The 18,730-nt window shown below is 36.1% G+C and overlaps 1 protein-coding gene across 1 annotated transcript in view; it reads right to left on the bottom strand.

Moving 5' to 3' along the window:
* INPP4B (inositol polyphosphate-4-phosphatase type II B) overlaps positions 1-18,730 on the bottom strand; it is a 543,837-nt gene that overhangs the window by 396,445 nt on the left and 128,662 nt on the right. Inside the window, exon 3 of the mRNA XM_035023009.1 lies at positions 12,185-12,250. The gene's annotated coding sequence lies outside the window, so the exon portion shown is untranslated. The remainder of the gene's footprint in view (positions 1-12,184; positions 12,251-18,730) is intronic.

The following is an 18,730-nucleotide window of genomic DNA, read 5'->3' as shown; positions in this document are numbered from 1 at the left end:
TTTGTTAGATTTTGCTGTGTCCATCATACAATGAAATCATCCTGAAGAATTACAAAGTGTAGACATGAAAACATGCTTGATTTAATTTCATTCATCTCTTTGCAACAGATTGGTTACAATATGCCTACCCATCATCACTCTTTAGAAAATTATAATTAAGTGTTCTAACAGAACATAGCTTTGAAGAGACTTAACAGAAACCAGTGGTTGTCTCATTTAAGGAATGGGAACACTGAGGCCTAGAAATGAGGTAGGAGAGCTCCATGAGCCCAGCTGGTTAGTGGCCATGCTGGGACTAGGGAGAAGTTCTTTAGTTCTGAGGTGAGCTTTTTACCCTTTTCTTCAGGGCATGACACTCTTGGTTGCTTCTTACTTGTTACACAGAGAAAAGGAACTTTCATTGGATATTCCAGAAAAGACAGAAATCTCACGGAAACTTTTTCTTCTATAAATACTTAATGTGACATATTGGGTTTTGCTTACTTCACAAAAACTTGTAAAACCTGGTCTTAGGCCCTGAAGGCACTTTTTAAAAATTGCTATCACCCAGCAAAGGTTTAAAGAAATACAAGAGGGTTATATAGCAGTTCACTAGATGCTTGGGTATTTTTAATGTCCTCTGTGATCTGGAAAACTAAGTAAAGGATAGGAGTTTATTGTCTGCACTTAAGATGACAGTTTTTTGACCCTGATACTTTTATTCAAAGAACTCTATATTCCAAATATAATGACTCCTAGCAGCCCATCTCAAGCCTATCTTAAGAAGCAGAGATGTACAGGAAGAATTTTAATTTGGCTGGAGGTTGATTCTTTTCTTCATATGTACTAAAGAGTACTCTGAGGAAGTGCAGCCTCAGCAACATCAAATGTCTCAAACCCTTGTGAACACTGTCACATACAAACACCCAAGGCCAGTTAAGCACCGTGTGCTCAAGCAAACCTAAAACTGAAACTTTGAATATATCTGCAGGATATTTCTAATGTAGACATCAGAAGTTATTAATTCACAGAACTGACTGAATTCCTTATGATGATACATTTCAAGTTCCAATTAGTATTGATTAAATTATAGTTTCTGATTATTAATTGCTTATTTTCTTTTGAAATTTGAAATTTCAAAGTAAGACAGATAATGAATTTAATTAAAATTTTACCTTCTGCTTTTTATTATAATAGACAAGAATAAATGCATATATGTGGTTTTTATAATTTCACGTTAGCTCTCCAGAGAAGTTCATTGAGTGCCTGAGGTTATCTACAAGAACATAATATGGTATAACTAAGTTTTCTCATTCATACTGCCTACTGCATAAAGATAATGAGTCTCAGGTCTTTCACTGCAAGCAGGGCCCTTACTCTCCAATATATACAAAATCATACATTCTACCTTAAAATGTTTACTCAGTAAAACTACACTACAATGAAAGTAAGAGCAAACAATATGTAATGAAAAAAGAGAAAAAAAAAGAGAGAATTCAGTTGCTAAACTTGAATTGGACAGAAAATCATAAAAAGAATGAGACAGAGCAGTGATATTCAAGCCATTGTTCCACCTGCAAATTCATCTAACATTTCTCTGGTGCAACTCATGGAACTTAAGAAAATCATGGATTGATTTGACAAATCCTCTTTGTAATGTGGGTTAATCTTTTGTGATCAGCTAGAGGATATTAAGGATTGACACTGAGACAATATGATATTCAAGCTCAAATTTTATGTGAAAATATGTCATTAATTTATGCCCAAATACTGAATAAAACATGTACAGACTTTCCTTCTACCTCTCCCATCTTCTCAATCTCAGGCTGAAGCCCTACAACTTCTAGGATTGCTTTGATCCTATGTGTTAGAAATAAGGAAAGGAAATACCATAATCATGAATTCATATGATATGCATTTATTGAGCATCTTCTATATGGAATATAGTGTGTAAATAGAAAAGTTTCCTTTTATATTCTGTCCTTGCCAAAGTACTAGTTTCAATCCTTCAAATAGAGTAACCAGCATAACACCCACCTCCACACCTTTTTCTCCCTTCTGCTCCTAACCCCCTGCCCCATTTCCACACTTCCCCACCCTCCCCACCCCAGACACATTTTAGCACTTAACATTTCCTGGCTCTTTTCCCTTTAGTAAAGTACTCTGAGAATTTCCTCACCCTTTATCCTTTGTCTGAAAAGTTAATAAATGTGTTTTTGTTTGATTATTTCTTGTTATTGTTCCGTAGTCTTTCTTTTTTTTTTTTTTTAAAGATTTTATTTATTTATTTGACAGAGAGAGACACAGTGAGAGAGGAAACACAAGCACGGTGAGTGTGAAAGAGAGAAGCAGGCTTCCGGCTGAGGAGGGAGCCCGATGCAGGGCTCGATCCCAGGACCCTGGGATCATGACCTGAGCCAAAGGCAGACGCTTAACGACTGAGCCACCCAGGCGCCCCCCGTAGTCTTTCTTTTATAATTTAACTCTATGTTAGTCTGGTATGCACATCTGAATCCCTCTCACACGGCACTTACTGTTACAGTAATTTGTCATGAGAGAGGTTGTACAGCAATGTGGTTAAAAAACCTATTTTGGGGGCACCTGGGTGGCTCAGCCGGTTGAGCATCTGACTCTTGATTTCAGCTCAGGTGATGCTCTCAGGGTCCTGCGATGGAGCCCTGTGTTGGGCTCTGGGCTCAAGGGGGAGTCTGCTTGGATTCTTTCTCTCTTTCTCTCTCCTCTGCCCCTCCCCCTGCTCACAGACACACACACACACACTCTCTGTCTCTAAAATAAATAAATAAATTTTAAACAAAAAAAAAAGAAAGAAAGAAAGGAAAAGGAAAAAGTAACCTATTATGGATCCAAAATGCTGAGGCTCTGCCACTTACTCTGGGACCTTGGGCAATCTCCTTAACCATACTATCCCTTAGTTTTCTCAATATAAATTGGTAAAATGGTAATACCTATCTAATTAATTATAGAGATAATTAAATAAATTAATGTATGCAAAGGTTTTAGGCATTCCATTTCCAGCAAAGACTGACCAGTGCAACAAAACACTCCATCTCCACCGATTAGAAGTAAACACAAAAAGCAAGCTACCTGAGGATTTTAAAAAATAAACAAAAGCAGGAAAATTGTGAAAAGGAGCTAAAACATGGAGAAGCAAACCACATGAAGGTGAATTTTTCATTTTCCCCATTTTCCTTGTGCTTTGACCTGAAGGCAGTCCCCATTTCTTGGCATGGGCCCTAAAACTGGGACAATTTTTTTAATTGAAATCATATGTGTTCAGAACACAATGGTATTAGACTAAAATCCAATAAGAAAAAGATATCTGGTTTGAAAAAGAAAAGCAAAGCTGGCGGCATCACAATTCCAGACTTCCAGCTCTATTACAAAGCTGTCATCATCAAGACAGTATGGTACTGGCACAAAAACAGGCACATAGATCAATGGAACAGAATAGAGAGCCCAGAAATGGACCCTCAACTCTATGGTCAACTAATCTTCAACAAAGCAGGAAAGAATGTCCAATGGCAAAAAGACAGTCTCTTCAACAAATGGTGTTGGGAAAATTGGACAGCCACATGCTGTCAGAAGAATGAAATTGGACCATTTCCTTACACCACACACAAAAATAGACTCCAAATGGTTGAAAGACCTCAATGTGAGACAGGAGTCCATCAAAATCCTAAAGGAGAACACAGGCAGCAACCTCTTTGACCTCAGCCGAAGCAACTTCTTCCTAGAAACATCGCCAAAGGCAAGGGAAGCAAGGGCAAAAATGAACTATTGGGACTTCATCAAGATAAAAAGCTTTGACTCAGCAAAAGAAACAGTCAACAAAACCAAAAGACAACCCACAGAATGGGAGAAGATATTTGCAATTGACATATCAGATAAAGGACTAGTATCCAAAATCTATAAAGAACTTATCAAACTCCACACCCAAAGAATAAAGAATCCAATCAAGAAATGGGCAGAAGACATGAACAGACATTTTTCCAAAGAAGACATCCAAATGGCCAACATACACATGAAAAAGTGCTCAACATTGCTCGGCATCAGGAAAATCCAAGTCAAAACCTCAATGAGATACCACCTCACACCAGTCAAAATGGCTAAAATTAACAAGTAAGGAAACGACAGATGTTGGCAAGGATGGGGAGAAAGGGGAATCCTCATCTACTGTTGGTGGGAATGCAAGCTGGTGCAACCACTCTGGAAAACAGTATGGAGGTTCCTCAAAAAGTTGAAAATAGAGCTACCATACGATCCAGCAATTGCACTACTGGGTATTTACCCCAAAGATACAAATGTAGGGATCTGAAGGGGTACGTGCACCCCGATGTTTATAGTAGCAATGTCCACAATAGTCAAATTGTGGAAAGAGCCAAGATGTCCATCGACAGATGCATGGATAAAGAAGATGTGGTATATATATATATATATATATATATATATATATATATATATATACACACACAATGGAATATTATGCAGCCATCAAAAGGAATGAGATCTTGCCATTTGCAACTGATGTGGATGGAACTGAAGGGTGTTATGCTGAACGAAATAAGTCAAACAGAGAAAGACATGTATCATATGACCTCACTGATATGAGGAATTCTTAATCGCAGGAAACAAACTGAAGGTTGCTGGAGTGGGGGTGGGGTGGGAGGGATGGGGTGGCTGGGTGATAGACATTGGGGAGGGTATGTGCTATGGTGAGCACTGTGAATTGTGCAAGACTGTTGAATCTCAGATCTGTACCTCTGAAACAAATAATGCAATATATGTTAAGAAAAAAAAGAAAGAAAAAAAAGAAGAAGATAGCAGGAGGGGAAGAATGAAGGGGGGGAAATCGGAGGGGGAGACAAACCATGAGAGATGATGGACTCTGAAAAATAAACTGAGGGTTCCAGAGGGGAGGGGGGTGGGAGGGTGGGTTAGCCTGGTGATGGGTATTAAAGAGGGTACATTCTGCATGGAGCACTGGGTGTTATACACAAACAATGAATCATGGAGCACTACATCAAAAACTAATGATGTAATGTATGGTGATTAACATAACAATAAAAAATTTAAAAAAAAAGAAAAAGATATCTGGAAAACTCAAATGTTTGAGAATTAGGCAACACACTTCTATATAACCACTGGGCCAAAGAGAAAGTCACAAAAGTAATTAGAAAATAATTGGAATTGTGAAAATACAAATCATCAACATTTGTGGGATGCAACTGAAGTGATATTGACAGAAATTTAGAATGCTAATATTAGAAAAGTCTTAAATCTATGATCTAAAATGTCATTTTAGGAAACTAGAAAGAGTACATTAAACTCAAAGCAAGGAGAAGGAAGAGAATAATAAAAACAAAAGCAGAAGTCAATGTGATTGAAAATTAAAACAATTAAGAAAATCAATGAAACCAAAAGCTGCTTCTTTGAAAAGATAAATAAAATTGATAAACTCTAGCCAGATGGACCAACATAAAAAGGAGCTATAAATTACAATATTGCAATGGAAGAGAGGACATCATTTAGACCACTGACCTTAATATAAAAATAAAGAACTCTTCTGAAGAATGTGAAGATTAAAAAAGGTAACAGATGAAATTGAACAATTTCTTGAATAAAAATTACTAAATTTCACCCAAGAAGAAATAGATAACCTGAATAGTCCTGTGCCTATTACAAAGTTGAATTCATATTAATTTATTTTTTAAAAGATTTTATTTATTCATTTGACAGAGAGAGACACAGGGAGAGAGGGAACACAAGCAGGGGGAGTGGGAGGGGGAGAAGCAGGCCTCCTGCTGGGCAGGGAGCCCAATGCAGGGGTCTATCCCAGGACCCTGGGATCATGACCTGAGCCAAACGCAGATGCTTAAAGACTGAGCCACCCAGGAGCCCCAATGAATTCATATTTAAATACTACAAATAAAACTCCAGGTTTTATGGCTTTCCTGGTGAATTATACTAAAGATTTGAAGAATACTAATAAATCTACACTCAAACTCTCCAATCTAATCTCAAACTCTGAGAAAATGAAAATGGGGCATACTTCCCAACTCATTTTATAAGGTCAGCATTATCTTGACACAAAAGTAAAGATGCTATAAGAAAAGAAAAATATGGACCAATATCTCATGAACTTACACGAAAAATCATCAACAAAATCTTAGCTATAACAAATATAATCAGTAGTATATAAAAAGGGTTTATTCCAGGACAAACCAGCATACAGAAGGTTTTTTCCAGGAATGCAAAACTATTTTAACATTCAAAACTCTATTAATGCAATTCACTATATCAAAAAAAACTAAAAAAGAAAAGCATCTGATCATCCCAAAGATGCAGAAAAAAGTACTTGAGGAAATTCAACATGCATAAAATAAAACTCTCATCCATAAAATAAAAAACTCTCAGCAATTAGGAATAGAAGGAAAGTACTTTAACCCAATAATGGGCATCTACAAAAATCCTACAGCTATCAATACAACTGCATTATAAAAGACTCAACACTTTGCGTTCTCAACACAATCCTAAGATCAGGAATAAGGTAAGACTTCCACTTTTTTTTTTTAATACTTCCACTGTTTTCTTGCCACTTCAGTTTCATACTGCTGGTCTTAACTAATGCAGTAAGTCAAAGAAAAGAATTAAAAGACATACAGATTGAAAATGAATAACTAGGGCGCCTGGGTGGCTCAGTTGGTTAAGCGACTGTCTTTGGCTCAGGTCATGATCCTGGAGTCCTGGGATTGAGTCCTGCATCGGGCTCCCTGCTCAGCAGGGGGTCTGCTTCTCCCTCTGACCCTCCCCCCTCTCATGTGCTCTCTCTCATTCTCTTTCTCAAATAAATAAAATCTTAAAAAAAAAAAAAAGAAAATGAATAACTAATGCTGTCTCTATTTGCAGACAACATTAGTGTCTATGTAGAAAATAGCCAAAAATATCTACAAAAAAGCTAGAAAAATAAGTTTATCAAAGTTGCACAATATAAAGTCAATATACAAAAATCAACTGTCTATAAACTAGCAATGAAAATGGAAAAAAAATTTTTAAATACCATTATTGTAGTATCAAAAACATAAAAATTTTTGGAATAAATCAAACAAAATATGTACAGGATCTGTAATGTTATAATCTATAAAACACTGATAAAATATAAAATAAAATGAAGTATTTATATATTATTTATTTATTACATTTATCTATTTATTAAATGAATATATATAGAATGCTCATGAATGGAAAGATTTATTGTTATTAAGATATCAGTTCTCCCTAACTGATCTTTAGACCATTAGACCTTTAGAAAAAAAAAAAATTAAAATCACAATGAGCTATTACTATATACCTATTAGAATGGCTATAATTAATATTTTTTAAATTGGCAAGCCAATCTTTGACAAGGATGTGAACCAATTGGAATTCTTGTACATTGATCATAGGAAGGTAAAATAGTATCCCTACTTAAGAAAAAAAATCTGTCAGTTTCTTATAAAGTTAAACATACACCTACCAAATCACCCAGCAGTCTTGTTCCTGTTTATTTCCCCCAAAAGAAATAGAATTTATGGTCACACAAAAACTTGTTTTTTAATGTTTTTTTAACTAAAAATTCAAAATCACTCAAAATTTCTTCAAATGATGAATTTATAATCACCTTAAAGTATGTCCATAAGATGGAGTATTACTCAGCAATAAAAAGCAATGCATCACTGATACTCACAAAACTTAGATGAATCTTAGGCACATTACAGTAAGTGAAAGAAACCAGATTCAAAGGGCTACATAGTGTATAATTCAGTTTACATGGCATTCTGGAAAATGTAAATTATAGAAACAGAATACAGATCAGTGATTTCTAATGGTTGGAGGTGGGCAGGAGAGGTTGACCATAAAGGGGTAGAAGACAGAAGATTTTGAGGTTAAGTGTTCTGTATCTTAATTGTGGTGGTGAGTACATGACTATTCATGTTTGTCAAAAAGTCTAGAACTGTACACCAGAAAGCATGAATTTTACTGTGTAGATTTTTAAATAGTAAATATAAAACAAACAAAAAGATTAGAAGATATAGCAAGTAGTCAATAAATGTTACTAGAATTATTAGTATTAATATTTACTATTACTCACATGGCTAGAAAAGTGGAAAATGGACTATGAGAGGTACAAATGGAATGCTATAATAATAATAAATGTGAATTCAATCAAGAGGAATGAAGAACCATGAAAGGAAGCAAAAAAGAATCTGTTCTGCAAAGGAGTAAGAAGAAGGAACTGGGAATAAAGTATTGATTTATAGGGACCAAGAGTCCAATTACCAAGAATTAATTGATAAACTCAAGTTTGATCTGAATGGGCATCAATAAATAAGGACTCCCTTGAGTTTGGGGTGAGGGATGGGGAAGCAGTAGAATGGGTTTTTGTGGAGGGGCAGTACTCAGCCTCATGTGTGTGTCCAAATTATAAATGAGGAAGGGCTACCCAAAATAAGATAAGGCTGGCGGGAACGGGACACAGAGAGGTGTCCTGGGAATCAGGGCACCTAGATCCCTGGGTGTTGAGCCAGACTCCAGACTCTGAGGACATGGCAGCCAGAACTAAGGACACATTCAGAAATCTAACCAAACTCAGACAGCTGATGTGACTGCAACCTGGTACTCATGGCCTAAATTCATCTCACCAGTTGCCCAGACACCAGTGTGGAAGCAAGCAGTAAACTCTGCCAGAAGTTCACTCCTTTGGTGAGTTTTTTGGTAAAAGGAAACAGGATGGAGTAGAGAATGGAAGAAAAGAGCCATTAACATATGCAGCTGAGCTTTCATTGGCTTTGTGTCAGAGTTACTTTCCACAGATGGGGAATAAGGGATAGTGCCTGAAAACAAACAACCAACCAATCAATCAATCAAACAAAATGGGGGCTAAGATAGTTATCTCAGGAGATACCTGGGACTGCTTCACAGTGATGATATTTAATTGGACTTGGAGAAATTTGTACATCAAAAATGTGGGGATAGATAAAAGGAGGGAAAAGAGTGGTTAAAGAAGAAAGCAAGATTGTAAGACAAAAAAGAAGAAAATATTGAAAATAAAGGTGATGAAGGCAAAGACAAAAAGCTACAAATGTAGAATATGCATAAGCAACAGGAAATTGGCTAATCTGATGGGAGCAGAGTGCATGGAGAAGCAGCAGGAAGTGGTTGCATTATCACTGAAATCATTCATAGGGAGGACAACCGCTTTTGCTTAGGATGTTAGATATGGTGTTTGTAAACCAGGAAATAGGACAATGTGGCTTATCCTCTTGGCACTGTTAATTCACCGTTTCACTCAATTAAGCAAATATTAATTGAGCAACTATCATGCCTAACAGCATGCAAAGTGCTGTAATTCAGAAATAATATGTCACTATGCTTTTAAAATGGGGTTTACAATCTGCAGAGCAGAATCCAATATACCTACAAGAAAAAAAAAAAAGTTTGAGTAAAGGGATTAATGAATCTGGTTTTGAGTCTTTGCCTCCAGGGTACAGAATCAACCAACACTTTCTGAATGTTTTGTATTTGCACTCTTCTGTGCTAGATATTATTTTATGTATTCTCAAATTTAGTTTTGTTCCCTGTTACTTCTTTCTCTTCTTTCCTTCCTTTCTAAAACCTAATAGATATAGATCTGCTACTATATATCAGTCAGTGTGTAAGTCAAAAGACAAGGAAGACAGAAACCATGTTGCATGGGATTTCAAATTCCATTTTAGAGATGGGTAAACTGAAATTGCATATGATTAGAAAATGTGTCCAAGATCAGACAGGGAATAAGTTAGGGAACAGGGATTCAACTCAGGCCTCAAAACATCAAAACCATTGTTTCTACCCTGAGCAAAATATAGTCCCTGGAAATTACAATTGATAAAGATTAAAAGACTAGTCATTTGGTCAAGAAAATTCTTCTTGAAAGAGAAAACAGCAAGTTCAGTTTCATGCCAGATAACATGTTCCCCAGAGGCCGACTCATTCAATCTGGCTAAGATATTATCAATTTCTATTTTTACCCGTACTTTCATATTTTCATGTAAATCTTTTTCTTTCTTTTCTTTTTCTTTTTCTCTTTTTCTTTTTTTCCCCTGCCATTTCAATTAAGATTTCTAATTAGATTTCAAATTTGAGGCATCTCCAGTAGAAAGCAAATTGCAAGAGTAGTAATTAAAGGACAGCTGTCTGTCTTTTGTCTTTCTGGGGATGAAACAAGGCTTTTTGTTTCTAAGTTATGAAATCCCAGGGAATTCTACATGTGTTTTTCTTATTGTCTTAAGAATAGTTAACTGAATTGAGAAATGCTGAATTGATATAAAAAAGTCAATGCCCTTTCCAACACAGATGCTTCTCAGCACCTGTCTTCTAGAATAAGTGTAAGTTAACACTAATATTCTGGCTCCTTGAAATTTTATTGCTATAAATACAAAATCTCCACATTTTATACAAAATCAAATCATTCTTAAATGCTAAAGTAGGCACTACCCAAGTCATTTTCCTCATTTTAAGACTTTTTTAAATTATGAGAATTTTACAAATCAAGGAGAATAAGATATTTTCAATGGAAAGGAATAAGGTTCAGAGCAGCTGAGATGCAAACCTTTTTTTATGGTTTTCCTTTGCATGATTTAAGAGAACAAATATTACTAATACTGATAATGAGAATTATTTAGTGAGCCCTTACTCCATATTATTTTCACATGAAAAGTATAATCAGGATTTGAAGCAATTAACCATATAATTCAGGTCAAGAAAAATCCTCTGCCTGAAAAAGCTAAACCACTGAAGCAAACAGATTTTTTTTCCTAGCTTGAATTATCTAGATTCTAGTAAATCAGTAAATTATCTAATATCATTTAATGTGCATAGCCACTGAATAGGTCAAATTATCTAAAAGAAGACCAGCCTCAGAAATATAAGGAACCTCTTAAAATACATATTTCCAAGAAAGAACCTTTGGAAACATTTTCTAATGCAATTCTGAAAAATAGCTTTGGGAAATACCAGGTTAAATAATGGTACACATACACATACATATAGACATAAACATATATGTTTGGTTGTTTACTATTTATTATAGGTTCTCAAAACCTCTAATATTAAAGCTCCTGCAAGTGTTACAGTATTCAGAAAATTTCAAAATTTCTTGACCCAAAACCATTTTTATGTGGTACATGTCATGGAACTAGTATTCAAAAGAGTGAACACATTGAGAATCACTTTGTACAATCCTAAGACATTTCCACAGTGCTTTGGCAGATGCAGGAAGGTAGGGTCAGGTGGTAGATCTGAAAGCATCTCTACTCAGGGGGGTCAGGAGAGAAGACTAAGTGACAATTCACAGAAATGCCAAGCGCAGAAAGTAGCCCAGCAGACCTGGTCCAAAGGCCCCTTACCATGGCCAGTGAGGTCCCATGGGACTGGGCCAGTTCCCATATTCTTTTTCATCCAATTATCAACCCATCTTCATCTTATATCTTTCTCTACATTTGTGACTTTGCTATAGTCACTTTATTATCCTTTTATCAATTATTTTCTTTATTCACTGCTATTCCATCTTCCTGGGACTCTCTGCCTCATACTTTAACTCTTAGTTTAAATGTTGCTTTCCAGAGAAATACCCTCTGTTTAGCCAGTTCACAATAGATTCCTTCCTTGTCTCCCAACACTTTCTCCCGCAAACTGCTATTTCTCTTCATTGCACTTATCACAGTTTTTTTTTCATATGTTGATATCTGCTTATTTATTTCATGTCACCTCCATAAGACTGTAAGCACCTTAAGGGCAGCAATGGGCCATCCTGTTTTGTTCAATTCTATAAAATCACCAATTACCTCACAGATGAGTGTTTGCCATATAATAGGCCTTTAATGAATATGTGTTGATTTAATAAAAAATATTATTATTATTATTTAATTCCTTCACATTTCTATCTAGGCCTGGCCTACCTGAAACTCTCAAAATTAATTTAGTGTATACATAGAAATCAATTCCTCTTTAGGATATGATCAGCCATCTATAAAATACAGTCACACATCTTCTAAGACACCGAATTAGCATTTTTTAAATTTTTTTTTAATAATAAGGACTATAAGATTGAATTATTCATCAATCTAAATGAGTATTATGTGTTAATTACTGAGAATCATTCTTGTACCTGCTTTACTGTTGTAGTCCTCAAATAGCTCTGCTCTTTGATTATTGCTTTGCTGACTTCAGAGCTCTGTAAAGGACAAAGGACAAAATGTTAGAATGTGGTGTTTCACCGGGAACTTCTCTTACTAATTCAGACCTAGCTAAAATATTTCATAGGTTCATAATGCCCATCATTCTAAACTTGAGGGCTTACCATCACAAAATCCTGGGACATAGCTATTTCTTGTTTATATTCTTCTATGGGGATTAACTCGTTTATTCCTCATCACCGCTGGTTAGGCAAGGGTTAACCCTGCGCATTCCAGTGGAAGGCCTGCCTTTGGCCAGTTCCTGGAAAATAACCTCTGAGCTCTTGAAATAGTCTGCCTGATAAGAGAGTTTTCGTAGCCTGTGCCTTGGCCTATGCTCTCAGTTTGACCAGATCCATTTATGGTGAACACCTGTTTTTGCTTGGGGAAGGGGGAGGCTAAAAGCTGAGTAGCTGAGGTTAATCTTCGGGTGCTGCATGCTTAGTGACTGATCCCCCCACTAAAACTCGAGAGACCAAAACTCGGCTGAGCTTCTTCCCTGGTGGACCACACTTCACACAAATTGTCACACATTGTTTCTGGGAGAATGAAGCTCATCCCCATGGGATTCTGCTGGGAAGGAGCACCTGGAAGTTGGCAGAGGGACTTTGCCTCCCTTTTGCTAATCATAATCTGTTTCCTTTCACTGTAATAAATCATGACTAGGAGTGTAATGGCTTTTCTGAATCCTGGGAGTTCTAGCAAATCATCAAGCCTGAAGGTGGTCTTGGGGACTCCCCCTCTAGCCCCCCACATAACACCCTGTAAGGTAGGTACTATTATGACCCACCTTTCATGGACAGAGAAATTGGCAAAGAAAGGTGAGGCAACTCAATCAAAGTCCCATGACTAGTTTAAGTGTCAGTATTTAAATTTGAACCTAATGCTCTGGTTCCAGAGACTGGGCATTTTATATATTTTACCAATTATTTCATGTTCTTTATCTAAATATTTATAGTTATCTGTCATTCAGTAAAAGTATACCAAAAAAATGCCACTTGGTGCTTTTTCTTATTTTATTATCAGGAATAATTTTCAAATTATAAACTTATTATTAATTACCAAGATTTCATTTTATCTGCCAAAAAGAGAGCAATAACAATAATTTTTATTGTTAAAGTTGTCCTTTAACCATTATACTTTATTCAAAACAAACTTTCCCCCAGCCTTGTAAATAATGCAGATGTGACATAAGATTTTCTCACTCACATTCTCATATATCTCTCACTATTCTAAATGGTTTTTATCTTTTTTTAAATTTTTTAAAGATTATACTTATTTATTTGAGAGAGAGAGTGAATGAGAGAGAGAACACAAGCAGGGGCAGAGGGAGAGGGAGAAGCAGACTACCCTGCCTAGCAGAGAGCCTGATGCGGCGCTCGATCCCAGGGTCCTGGGATCATGACCTAAGCCAAAGACAGACACTTATCCAACTGAGCCCCCAGGCACCCCTCTAAATGATTTTTAATATGGGGGCTGAAAACTACAGAGTCAGCTTTAAATCACACCAGGTGTTGCTTAATTTGGGGAAAATAAAACACTTTATCACAATTTTTTTTAAGATATCTAATTTTTTTTAGCTTGCTAGAACCAGAGTTGCTTTTAAGATAAGTGCCAGAAAAAATAGTTTCAGAATAGGAGAAAGCATGAAGCTAGTCATTCAGTTGCTACGAAAGGAAATGAAAACCATCTGCTGATTTCTAAACACAAAAGATAAAAATAATTTACCAGTTACAGAGAAAAGTCCTAAGTTCGCTATAGTTAAGCCTTTATTCAGGTAGACTTTGCAAAAAGTACCTTGCTGCAATTAGTCATTGCCATTAGGTGTATGAGGTAGTGGCTTTATTCTAATACTTGAACAAAACTGTAATCCGTTCTCTTATCTTTCTTTTAACCCACCCAAGACTAAGCATTGTACTCTGTTGTACATACAGTGGATGACAGTGTCTTGCTCTTATCACTTGAACAGACTGCACACCTCTTGATACTTTGAGGTGTCATTACATCTGCCAAGGTAATGAGTCTGTCTACCTTGCAATGTGGATGTACAGAGGTCAACATACTCTCCTATGACCTGTAGTGTCCAAACAATCCCTTAAATAACTTTAAAAAATACAAGTAGAGCATACACAGCAAGGGCAACACCTCACACAGTGATGATGAAATATATCAAATGTAAACCAGATAATTGTGCAGGTCCAAAGAATAAAAGTTTCTGATGCAGAAGGACCAACTGTGTTATGTGAGCCTGAGTCTTTCAGACTGGTTTTGTCTCCATTATGGTGTTATCCCTTGTCAGTTCTCACCATGTAGCAAGAACCAGTATTTACCCAAACTCACCAAAGTGTATGGTCACTTTAAATGAACACCCCACAGAGTTAATGCCAATCAAAAGCCCTATTTAACACTTATCATCACCTTCACAATACATGATCGAGTAGATCATTATACCTTAATTAGGTCATAAAAGTTTGTTTTTAAGTTGAAAATGTAAAATTCTACTTTGAACAACTTCTGGATGTTAAGCTGAATTGAACATTACTGACTAGAATTAAAATATGGAATATTAAAAGAAAATTGGAATAGGGATGCCTGGGTGGCTCAGTCGGTTAAGCATCTGCCTTTGGCTCACGTCATGATCCCAGGGTCCTGGGATCGAGTCCCTCATCAGGCTCCCTGCACAGTGGTGAGACTGCTTCTCCCTCTGCCCCTCCCCCCTGCTTGTGCTCTCTCCCACTCTGTCAAATAAATAAAATCTTTACAAAAATTGGAATAGTCTTTGTTGGGCTCCACCTTATGCTATTGAGATTGGTGCCTTCTTTGGTTCCTCTATCCATTCCCTTTGTGGCCCTGAATGATACTTTCACCCTTCACATCCTGTCTCCTTCTACCCCAGTGTCCTGGTGTGACGGCCATATAGCTAAATTCAAAGCTAGCTATTTGCCTTTTCCATGTTGCCCCATGAAAGAAAGCTGGGCTTGAGGTGCCTTGTTGTTGTTCCCAGACAGTCTGGGTGAGTCCAGGTCAAGATCCCCAATCAGTGAGAGGATTGGGGATATTATGCCGAAGGCAGGAGCTGAGTAGAATGGAGTTTAGAAAAGATCAGGGAGAGAGCACGCTGTGTCTATCAGGAAATTGTATGATATGAAGGTCCTCATCAGTTCTGAAAAACACACATTCATACCCTGAAAGATCCAGCAGTTAAGAAACAAACAGAGAAACAAAACTGCAAAATGCCCTTGAGTAACTGCAAAGTAGTCAGAAAGTAAGTACAGGAAGTAAAGGAGAACTGATATAATATTAATAAAAGCTACCCATTTTGTAGGCTGTTGTAAATATTTAGTTAAGGCCACACAGCTAATAGGAGCAGAACCTGTCTTCAAACCCAAGCAGTCTGGTTCTAGGACTCATTCTCATAACCACTAGCCCAGGCTGCCTTTTTGGGAAGGCCTCGTATGCCATGTTAAGGATTAGACCTTGCTTTCCAGGAGATGTTGAAACTATAATCTTTTTTTCTTAAAGATTATTGACTCATTTTAGAGAGAGAATGAGTGAGCATGGGGTGGGGAGGGGCAGAGGGAGAGGGGGAGAATCCCAAACAGACTTCCCGTGACCCCGAGATCAACTGAGCCAAAATCGAGAGCCGGCTGCTTAAATGACTGAGCCAACTAGGCACCCCAAAACTATAAAGATTTTATGCAAGGAAATAAGATGATCAAGTTTGTCTTTTAGACAGAATAGTGAGTAGCTATGAGAAATATAGCCTGGAGGAGTAAGACATTAGAGAAATTAATTTGGGGGCTATTACAAAGCTTTAGCAAGAGATGACCAAGACCTAATTTAAAGCAGTGGTGGTAAGGATAGGGAGGGGTAGATTTCATAGATATTCAAGAGGAAAAGTGGACCTGGTGATTTCTTTTTGTGGGGAGTAAAAAAGGAGATTACTACCAGGTTTCATTAAATCAATCTAGACATGTACAACATATAACCTACTGATTTTGTTGATCCAGAAATTCAACCCTTTAAATTGTCTTGCCTTTTTTTGTTTTTCTAGCTTTATGTGTGTTGGCTTGTGGTATCAATAGAAACTAATAGTCCAAATATCTAAATATATGTAGAATATAACCACTAATAAGTACCAATGCAGAGAATCAAACATTTGAGAAACTTTTCAATCCACTGTTCTGTCCAAAAGTGAGTCTTCCAGATTACAATATAACTATGCACTGCTCTGATATTAAATCTCAAAAACATCTAAAAAAAAAAAGCTTGCCTCACATATGATATACATATAGCTATTAGAATCTAAAATAATTAACTGTCTCTAGAATAGATGTGAAATTTAATTCTACCTCCAAAAGCAGGTTTTCAAAATCTTACTTTAGTTCCCCAATTCCCATCCCTCATTGTAAAGGCAAAGTAAAATTTAGCTGACAATGAGATTATTCTCAACATGATCTTCACATTAACTAAAAAACTACAAAAAATTCCATTAAAATTAATAAAATGATTCAAGAAGAGTCTCAGGATGTGAGGTAAATTTGTAACAATAACTTTCCATATAATAGCAATAAACGGAAAGTAAAGTTTTCAAAATAAATGAATGCACCTGGGGCACCTGGGTGGCTCAGATGGTTAAGCGTCTGCCTTCGGCTCAGGTCATGGTCCCAGGGTCCTGGGGTCAAGCCCCGCATCGGCCTCCCTGCTCAGCGGGAAGCCTGCTTCTCCCTCTCCCACTCCCCCTGCTTCTGTTCCTGCTCTCGCTGTCTCTCTCTCTGTCAAATAAATAAAATCTTTAAAAAAATAAATAAATAAATAAATAAATAAATAAATAAATGAATGCAACTCCTGATAGCATCAGTAATCTTGAACCACTATAGCAGTAACAGTAAAATCAATAAGCTACTTTGAATAATTAGGTAAAGAAAATTATAAAAAGCTGTAAAGAGAAATAAGGAACTATAACAAATGCATGAATAGGAAAGTATTTACAAAATAAATATCACTTATTCCAAAATTAATTTATATTTTTAGCATAATTCCAATCAAAATTCTAATGGGAGTAATTTTGGAACCTGTTAAAACTTTCTAAAGTTCATTTGAAGAAAGAGCCATGGATCATAACAAAAATTCTGAACTTGAATATTAAAGGGAAGTTTTGCTCTACTGATAAAATACATTGTTGTGACACATTTAACACAAGCAGAACTGGCTTAGAAATTATGTACAAATTAGTGTGAAAATATAGGTAATTCCAGAAGCATCCTATTTTATGTCGTCATTCAACAAATATTTAATGCCTGTCATATACCAAGCAATATGTCCCTTAAAGGGACAACACAATTCCTGCCCTCAGAAAGTTTGATGGAGAAAAATTAGTAACTGTTTTCATTATGGTAGAAATTGAGACAAATGGGCATAGGACTCTATGGATGCATATGTGATGGAAACCTAAATTCAGTGTATGATAAAAACATCAAAAATTAATGAGGAGGAAAGGATTTTTTTTTCATAGTACTGAGATAATTGCCTAACTTTCTGGAATAAAATCAAGTATGTGCCAATTAGACAGAGATATAAATTCCAGATGTATCATGAAATTAAATACAAATAAAATGCAACATAAAAAATAAATAAAAATGGAACTGAATATATGTCTTTTTGAAGAGGTCAGTTGTACTTCTGAAGCTTGTAAGTGCTAAAAGAAGTTAGAAAGAAAATGCCTGGTAGATTGAACTATGTAAAAAACTTCCCTACATTAAAAAACAAAACAAAACAAAAAACAAAAAGCAAAGCAGATCCAAAATTATTTGCAACAGTTCCAATGCACCAAAATTTATTTTATATATATACTGAATACCAAAACATCAAAGGATACTTCACAATGAAGAAACAAGTCATTAATGAACATATGGAAAAACGTTCAACCTCATTAATGCTCGAGGAAATAACCATTAAAACAATGGTTGACAATATTTCATCTAACAAATCGGCAAAAGAGAAAAAACTTTCATGCTTAGCGCCATTTTGAAATTTCTTTGAATGCACTTTTCAACTCCTAAGAGCTCCAGAGGTATTCCCAGCCTGTCCCAAAAATCTAGGAAGCATTCTCAACATATATAATTAACACAAGATGCTCATTTAGGGCACACCCTATTTTAACACCAGTAAACTGTAATACCCTTTTAATAAGTGACTATCAAATATTCATCATGGTATTACAGGTACCATGCCAAGTACTTAGAAGACATACAATAAATGTAATAAATGTTGAACAGAAGAATTAATGAGCCTGTTTCTTCATCATTAAAGTAAATAAAAGTGTGGTGCCAGCTTCTCAAAAAATGCTCTCAGACTATTTGATCTAGTAGTTCTAAATATGTGTTTCTATTCCAAGGAAGTAATCCTAAAAAAGAAAAAAAATGTATATACAAAGAATTACTACAATATGACTCAAAAGGAAAAATGTACAAACAGCC

This window comes from Mirounga leonina, unplaced genomic scaffold (genome assembly GCF_011800145.1).
Source record: "Mirounga leonina isolate KUSES-001 unplaced genomic scaffold, KU_Mleo_1.0 Mir_176, whole genome shotgun sequence".
Taxonomy (NCBI): Eukaryota; Metazoa; Chordata; class Mammalia; order Carnivora; family Phocidae; genus Mirounga; species Mirounga leonina.
Note: the sequence above shows the minus strand (reverse complement) of the source record. Positions and strands in the feature narration are given on the sequence as shown.